This window comes from Bubalus kerabau, chromosome 1 (assembly GCF_029407905.1).
Source record: "Bubalus kerabau isolate K-KA32 ecotype Philippines breed swamp buffalo chromosome 1, PCC_UOA_SB_1v2, whole genome shotgun sequence".
Classification (NCBI taxonomy): Eukaryota; Metazoa; Chordata; class Mammalia; order Artiodactyla; family Bovidae; genus Bubalus; species Bubalus kerabau.
This window is the reverse complement of record NC_073624.1, coordinates 188854356-188863618: the sequence shown is the minus strand read 5'-3', so window position 1 is coordinate 188863618 and position 9263 is coordinate 188854356.

The following is a 9263-nucleotide window of genomic DNA, read 5'->3' as shown; positions in this document are numbered from 1 at the left end:
CTGCCACTTATGTCGGGGTAGAGAAGCAGATTTTGTGCTCAGATCCTCAGGAAGAGAAGGAGCAGTCCCTCCACCAGATGCAAGACAGTGTCTGGAGGAAGGCAGGGGGAGCGATGGGGGGGTGGGGGATGCGGGCGCGGGGGTGCGGGGGGTGCGGGCGGGGAGTGCAGGGGGGGTACAGGCGGGGGTGCACCTTTCATTCACTCAGTTCTGAATTTATTCTACCAGTGTCTTCCACCTGCCACATAGGCCCATCTCTTGCTGATGACAAGGGCTTGGCGGTAGCCAGCGCAAGTTGGGTGGGACTGGGCATCCCTGGCCTCCGGGCGGTCAGGGGTTAAGGCCAGCAGCTCCCACGTGAGCACACCTTGCGACAGAACCACACACCCAACCAGATCTCTCTCACTCTTGCCAGTCGGCTTGTGGTTGTCGCCCTGCTGGTTCCACCTGGCACGGGACCGGCCAGTCTGTGGCCACCACAGAGAGGAGAAGTTGGGCCAACAAGTGGGCAAGCCAGAGCCCAAGCCTCGCGTCCCCTCCCTGCACCCGATGCCAGGCGGACATCCAGGCCCTGACTGCTGCTGCCTGCCCAGAGGCCACCCAGCCTCCTAGACCGGTGAGTCCCCCAGCCCGATCGGCCTACCACCCCAAAGGTACTGTCCAGATGGGGCTCCCCCCCACAAGGTCCCGGGCCCCCTGCCACCTCCCCCCACCACCAGGCTCCCGGGAAGGCAGGAAACCGACACTCCTGTGTGGGCATTTGACATAGTTTCTAAGGGATTATCTGGCCGGCAGTTACTGCCCCTGGCAGCCTGCCCAGGACGCCACAGCCACAGACTTCAGAGGGTCATTGTGGGCCCAGGCTCTTTCAGGGAGGCTGAGGGGGTACCAGTTGGCCGCTGATCCCCCAAACTAAGGAGGGGAGGCTGGCAGGGAAGTGGCAGGTGAGACAAACTGGCACCTGGTTGGTATCTGGACCTCCTGGAACTTCTTAAGAAGCCCCCAAGTTTTCAGACAGTTGCATCTCGTCTCCCCCCACCCCTGCTGCTGGAGCCGGGGGCGACAAGGGTCCTGGGGGAGGAGGGCTTATCTCCTTATCTCAATTTCTTCTCTGGCTGAAATCTTCCTACGGAGAAATGAAGCAATGAGTGGGTGGATGATGGCCACAAGTGTCTGCAGAGCGGACTGTGGGCAAGAAGCCAGGATGGTTTCCAGGCAAAGGAAGATTAGACCCCCGAGAAGACAGAAGTCCCGTGGCAGGAGCTTTTCTGGGTCATTTTCTCCCAAAAAGTGCAGGACAAAGAGTGCGTCCTAGCCAGCCAAGTGTCTGATTGCACCTCAAAGCTCTTTGTCCGAGATGAAGAGGGCCCTCTGGGGCTCAGAATGCATGAGCGTCCTAGTTGCAGGGTACGGGGTGGGGGCGGCTGGCATTTGGAGTCACTCCTGGGAAACAGAGATGCTAAGATTCAGGGTCTGAGGGGTTAGGAGGGAATATACCTCTGCTGGGGTTTGGAGAGAGAAAACCCCATGGTGTCAGAGAGCTCTGACTTCAGTTTTCCACTCTGTGAAATGGGTATAGAGACACCATGTCACAGGGCTGCTGAGAATAGCATATGCTAGAGCACGTAATAAATTCCCAATCACGCAAGGGGCAGGGTAAACTGCCCCCCCAAAATCAGAATGCCAGACCAGTGGCAGCATCTCATTGCCTTCCTGTTTTGCAGAGGTCAAATCCAGGCTCAGAGAGGGGCAGCCACCTGCCCTGGGCTGCACAGGAAAGTATGGGGTCGTCAGCCTGATAGGAGTGAAAATGCGGAGAGCGGGGGAGGGGTGGGGGCTGCCTAAGCCCCGCTACCAGCCAACACCCCAGTTTCAGCATCTTGTTAGAGTCCTCCCTCCCTGGCTCAGGGCTTCCTTGTGGCCCCGGTTCTGAGGAAAGTCCACTGCGGGAGTCTGGGTTCCTGTTCTTCCTCCTCAGGTCTGGCCTGGTGCCAGGGAAGCTGTGTTTGCTCAAGGCGGAGCCTGACACCCTTTGGAATGGGCTGAGGTTAGCCGGGATCAGGACTGGGAGGAGGGGCTGCCCAGGGAATGAACCTGCATTTAAGGAGCACCTACTACTGTATGCCGAGTGCTGTCCCCGGCCTTGGGGATTCAGGGGGCTATCAAGAGAAACAAAGAGCCCTGCTCTTGTGGGGCTTGTGTTTCAGTGGAGGAAGACAGACAAGAAACAAGAGACAATAAGGAAGTAAACTATATCCCGGTTAGAAGAGGGTCAGTCTTACAGGAAAAAAAAAAAAAATGAAAGAGGTACAGCTGCTGCTGCTGCTGCTAAGTCACTTCAGTCGTGTCCGACTCTGTGCGACCCCATAGACGGCAGCCCACCAGGCTCCTCTATCCCTGGGATTCTCCAGGCAAGAACACTGGAGTGGGTTGCCATTTCCTTCTCCAATGCACTTCAGTCGTGTCCTACTCTGTGCAACCCCATGGACAGCAGCCCACCAGGCTCCTCTGTCCACGGAATTCTCTAGGTACCCACTCTAGTACTGGAGTGGGTTGCAGGGATAGGACTAAAACAGGCAGGGAGGTATTTCACAATCTTAAGTAGAAAGATTAGGGGAGAACTTGTTGCTTTTCAGTTGCTCCATTATGTCCGACTCTTTGTGACCCCATGGACCCCTGGCAGGATGCCAGGCTTCCTTGTCCTTCACTATCTCCTGGAGCTTGCTCAAACTTATGTCCATTGAGTCAGTGATGCCATCCAACCATCTTGTCTTCTGTTGCCCCATTCTCCTCCTGCCTTCAATCTTTCCCAGCATCAAGGTCTTTTCCAATGAATCAGTTCCTCGCATCAGGTGGCCAGAGTATTGGAAGTTCAGCTTCAGCATCAGTCCTTCCAATGAATATTCAGGGTTGATTTCCTTTAGGATTGACTGGTTGGGTCTCTTTGCAGTCCAAGGGACTCAAGAGTCGTCTCCATCACAATTTGAAAGCATCAATTCTTCAGTGCTCAGCCTTCTTTATGGTTCAACTCTCACATCCATACATGACTATTGGAAAAACCATAGCTTTTTTGGCTCAGGGCGACAAAGTAATATCTCTGCTTTTTAATACATTGTCTAGGTTTGTCATAGCTTTTCTTCCAAGGAACAGACGTCTTGTAGTTTTGTGAACTCATCGAGAAGGGAACATTTGAGCAGAGACTTGAATGGAGTAGTTGGGGGAGGGGCATTCCAAGCGCAAAACACAGCCTGTGCAAAGGCCCTGGGGCAGGATTGTGCCTGGTAAAACAGCTGGGAGGCCTCTGTGGATGGACAGAGGGGAGAGAAAGAGACATGGGGGAAGGCCTGGAAGGGACGGGGCAGGTCCTGCAGGACATTGTGAGCCTCCGGAAAGACTTTGGCTTTTATGCTTTGAGAGGTGGGAGACCTGGAGAGCTGTGAGCAGAGGAGGGGTGGGGCCTGACTCTGGCGCTCATGGTTGCCATCTGGTGGTTGCTGCAGGGAGGACAGACTGTGGAGGGTGAGGGTGGAACCAGGGACCTGGAGGAGTGGACTCTGCTGGTCCAGGTGGGTGAGGATGGGGTGAACCAGGTGGAGGCTCAGAAGGAGAAAGAAGTGGGAGGATTCTGGACACATTTTAGGGAGAACTAAGAGCATTTGCTGACATATGAAAGGCAGGGTTCAGGGTGATTAGGAAGAAAAGTGGGAAGAATGTTCTGGGACTTGAAGATGTTAACAGGTAAGAGGGAGTAGGTGGAAATTTCTTGAGGGAGGAGCCTTGGATGCTAGAGTGAAGGCTTTCAGTGTAATAGAGTAAGGGATTTTTTTTTTTTTTTTCAAAAAAATATAAAAGCATGACTATACTCTAATATAAAACAAGCAAGGCCTTCCCTGGTGGTCTAGTGGCTAAGACTCCATGCTCCTGACGCGGAGGGCCTGGGTTCGATCCCTGGTCAATAAACTAGATCCCCCATGCTGCAACTAAGACCTGGTGCAGCCAAATAAACAAAAATTTATATTTAAAAATAAACAGTGCTTTATGAGTTTACTGAACTCATTAATTAATATGTGAACTAATAAGATCTTACAGCTTGCTTAAAGGAGAGACTATTTAGAAAGAACACACACAGGCAATCAAGGCTGAAATGAAATAACAAATAGTTATAAAACTGGTCAATAACCACAGGACAATAATCAACAGTCTCCACAGGACAAAATTCATTTATATGTCTATGGACAAGAATCATTTGCAATGTTACCAGTTTCCTGTAACTTTGCTGTTGTGAAGTCCTTAAGTTGTATTTGATGCTTTTCCAACCCCATGGACTGTAGCCCGCCAGGCTCCGCTGTCCATGGGATTCCCAGGGAAGAATACTGGAGGGGGTTGTCATTTCCTCTTCCAGGGGATCTTCCCAACCCAGGGATTGAATCCAAGTCTCCTGCATTGTCAGGTGGGCTCTTTACCATTGAGCCTCCAGGGAAGCCATTCCTGTAATTTACAGGGATGTAAAATAATTTGAAGACCATAAGAAGCACAGATAACTAAGAAGAGTGCCCAGAGCCTGGCATTGATCAGATGCTCAATAAATACCCTTGACCAAAGGCTAGGGAACTGTGGAATGTTCTTGAGCTAAAGCCACAGCTTTTTAGCCACACACTAATTGCTGACACTGTTCTGTTTATTTATTTCTTTTGGTCGAGACACACAACATGTGGGATATTTGTTCCCTGACCAGGGCTCAAACCCACATCCCCTACAGTGGAAGTTCGGAGCCTTAACCACTGGGCAGCCAGGGAAGTCCCTCAGGCAATTATTGCATATCTGCTCTGAAAGTCTGTGAGCTCTACCTCTGCAGTGTCCTGAGTTCCTAGTATAGGGCCTGGTGTGTGGTAGGTACTCCATAAAGGAATGACTAACTCATGGGGAACCACCTAAGATTCTGAGCAGAGTAGAAAAACCAGTACTGTGCACTTTAGAAGGACGGATTCCAGCTGTGGCTGGCTCAGTCACAAAGCAGATAAGACCCCTAGCAAACTGGGGGTCACGAGGGACCTTTCATGGGACGTGGTGGGGGCAGCTGGCGGGGGCACAGGTGCAAAAGCCAGGAGACAGGGATGCAGGTATCAGGGGTGTGGGTGCTTCCCTCAGCCATTGCACCAAAGGATGAAACCTCAAAGTTGACATTTCTGTGGGTGGTCCCTGTCCAGCCCTGGGGGACAGCATAATTCACTTAATTTTTTCCTACTAGGAGCTTATTTCCCTCCTCCTGACCCAAGTTGGCGAACCTTTCTATGCACCTGCTGTGTGCCAGCTGCTTTAATTTGGGAACCTTCCCAATCACAGCGCTCACAGGCAGAAGCAGGTCCCACTATACAGATGAGAAAACTGAGGCTGGAGGCAGAGAGGCTGGGATTCACAACAGGCACTGCTCTGCCCCCTGCGGTGGGCCTCCTCGCACCCAGGAGGCAGGCGATCGGGGAACACACTCTGTGAGCCCCCCTGCAGCTGCCCCCAGAAGGGTCTTCACCCCCCTCCTTCCTACATCAAAGTGCTCTCCCCAAGGTGCTCCAGCGCCCTCACGGTGCCAGCTGCTGGGACATACCTCAGTGCTGTGAGCATCCACAAGCCGGCCGCACCCCAGAATCTGCCCTTCCTCCCATGCCCTCTGCCTGAACCCATAACCCCAGTCCAGGCACGAGGAAAGCACTGGACAAACCCCAAATGAGGAGTAGTGTGCAAAGCCCCTGCCTGGTCTCCTCCAGACTGGAAAGGCCCATGGAGCAAGGGGCAGTGGAGCCCAAGGAGATGTGTGGACCGGACAAGCTGCGCGATGCTAAACGGGGTCCTGGGGCAGTAAAAGCTGAACGCAGCCTGGAGTGTAGTTAGCGGTGATGAGACTGTGGTTTCTTAGTTTTGGCAGGTACATCGTGGTCATGTAAAATGATGTTGGGAGAAACTGGGTGAGAAGCATAGGGGGACTCTCTGAATTACATCAGCTTTTCTGTCAATTTAAAAATGGTCCAGGAAGTTCCCTGTTGGTCCAGTGGTTAGGCCTCCCCTCTTTCATTGTCCGAGGACCTGGGTTCAATCCCTGGTCGGGGAACTAAGATCCCACTAGAGGCACGGCCAAAATTAAATAAATAAAATAAAATAAATTAAAAGGTCCAAAATAAAATGTCTTGGTTTTTTTGGCATCGCAGCTTGTGGAATCTTATTTCCCTGACCAGGGATTGAACCTGGGCCCTTGAGCAGTGAAAGCGCAGAGTCCTAGTCACTTGACCACCAGGGAATTCTCCCAAAATAAAACTTGATTTAAAACTTTTTTTTTTTTTTTTGCAGGGCCTCTGGGTTTGGGCTCGCAGCTCCCCTAGGTTCGGCCCCGCCACTCAGTCTGTCGGCCTAGCAGTGGACCACCAGAGGGCGCCAGTGGGCCCCTGACTCAGGCCCTGGCCCCTTCCTCTGCCCGTAGCCCTCCTCGGTCCCAGCTTCCCTGGGGCCAGAAGCCCCTGTCTCCTCCCTGCCTCCCCTCCTCCTTCTCTCTCCCTTGCTCACTCTGTTCCAGCCACAAGGTCTTCCTCACTGTTCCTCCAACATTCTAGGCCCAGTCATGCCCCAGAGCCTTTGCACTGGCTGTCCACCCAGCCCTCCCATGGTGCCTCCCTTACCTCCTTCAGGTCTAGCTGTTCCCTCCTCCCAGATCCCTCTCACTTAGGTCACTCCTATTAATTTCAGTAACACCTCCTCAGAGAAGCCCTCCAGGAGTCTGGGGACTCTCCAGGAGTCCCCAGACCAGCTGTGTCTCTGTGCAGGTGCTCTCAGAAATCTAGATTGGACACTTTATTTCTGCTACCTGAAGATTAGACCATCGTCTATCTTCCCTGAGGGCCCTAGGCTTCCTTTTGTTGTCATTCAGTGATTGGTCATATCCGACTCTTTGCAACCCCCTGGACTGCAGCACGCCAGGCTTCCCTGTCCTTTACTATCTCCTAGAATTTGCTCAAACTCATGTCCACTGAGTCGATGATGCCATCCAACTGTCTCATACTCTCCTCCTCCTGCCCTCAATCTTTCCCAGCACCAGAGTCTTTTCCAATGAGTCGGCTCTTTGCATCAGATGGCCAAAGTATTGGAGCTTCAACATTAGTCCTCCCAATGAATATTCAGGGTTGATTTCCTTTAGGATTGATTGGTTTGATTGCCATGCTGTCCAAGGGACTCCCAAGAGTCTTTTCCAACACCACAGTTCGAAAGCATCAATTCTTCAGTGCTCAGCCTTCTTTAGGGCAGGGCCTGCGTAGGAGCTGGGTGTACACAGTGGGTGCTCAGTAATTGAATGAGCCAGCGCCCAGCCAGGTGGCTGAGCAGCTTCATTCTTGGGTTCTGGTCAGACCTGTTTGGCCACAAATAAGACCTCCGCCTCCTGCAGCCCATCAAAGCAGCCTCCACCCAGGAGGCTTTAAGCCTCAGGCGTGAATGACCACCACTCCCTCCCTGCAGGTTCCCACCCTTCCTGGTGGCCACCACTCAGGGAGACTTCAACCCTGTCCCCACCCTTTTTGAGCCTCAGTTTCCCCCTCGGGGGCTCAGAAGGGGCAGAGAAGGGTCATTCCCCAGGTTCCTAGTATCCTCCCTTCCCATAACATCCCTTCAGGCCATGTGCACACTGCCTCCTCCTGGTGGTAATCAGCACTGCAACTTCAGGCGGGAATTCCTTACCCCCTCACTTCCTCCTTCACCTGGTGCTTAACAAGGGCTTGAAATATTTTTTTGCATGAACGACTGAATAGGTGAGAACATGAATGCATGAATGACCCTCCCTCTGTGAGACAGCACTGGATGCACCTTTCTCCAAAGCCCCGAATTTGAGTACAGGTTATCTCATGGATACTGGGGAGCCGCTGAGTGTTCTTGAACAGGGAATGAAGTATGTGAGGTGGCTGAAGGAAGACCATGTATCTTGGGGTGGTTATCCCCCTTCTTAGAGGGCTTTAAAGTGGGGTTTCTGTGCCTCAGCACTATTGACTTTTGGGACTGGATGGTTCTCTGGGGTGGGGCTGTCCTGGGCACTTGGCGGTGGTGAACAGCATCCCCGGCCTCTGTCCACTCTGTGCCAATAGGAGTGTGTGCATGCTCAGTTGTGTCCAACTCTTTGCAACCCCTCTGTCCATGGGATTCTACAGGCAAGAATACTGGAGTGGGTTGCCATTTCCCCCTCCAAGGGATCTTCCCGACCCAGGGATGGAACCCACATCTCCTGCATTGCCAGGTGGATTTTTTACCACTAAATCACCTGGGAAGCCCACTCAATGCCAACAGTGTCTACTAAACATGTCTTCAGATATTAAAGTGGGGTTTCGAGGGGGAGTGAGGGGTAAATCACCCTACATATAGAGTGAGGGGTGTGGCATCAAACAGAGCCAAATCCAGCTCTTCTAGTTAGGCCCACCACTTGACACATCTGGTCTCAGTTTTCTCAGCTGCAAATGGGCACGTGGATACCTGTATAACAGTGGTTGCAGCAAAGCTAACACTCCTTAAGCAGCCCGCTTGTCTGATTTTGCCAGACCTACATCCTAATCAGTAACTCCTCCCCAGTCATCGCAGCCATGAATTCCTTATACATGTGGGAGTAGAGAATTTATTTATGTTTTTTCCTGTAACTCATTAAAGCAAATATACATCTATTTTTTTTTAAAAGTTTGACCTTCTTTGACCTAAAATCATTTCGTGTTTGGCCCAAGGTCACCCGCTGGTGGCCCAAGGTCACATCGGAAAAGGCTGAGGTTGGCTGAGATGGTAAAGAATCTGCCTGCAATTCAGGACACCTGGATTTGATCCCTGGGTTGAGATCTCCTGGAGAAGGGAATGGCTACCCACTCCATTGTTGCCTGGAGAATTCCATGGACAGAGTAGCCTGGCGGGCTACAGTCCATGCGGTCGCAAACAGTCGGACACGACTGAGCAACTAACACTGATTTACTTATGAGGGTCCAAATACGTCCTTAGAAGGGGGCTCTTGCAAAGGGTTATTGCCTTGGAAGACTTTGGGCACCCTTGAGGGGTAAATTTTGGCTAACTGGGATCTTTAGTGTTTTGGGGAGAGGTGAGACGTCAACCTTGGGGGCCTCAAAGGATTTGATTGTATTCTTACACATTTGGCAAATTCTTATCCAACCTTCTTGCTGGGCTGGATGAATCACAAGCTGAAACTGAGATTGCCAAGAGAAATAGCAACAAACTCCGATAGGCAGATGACTCCACCC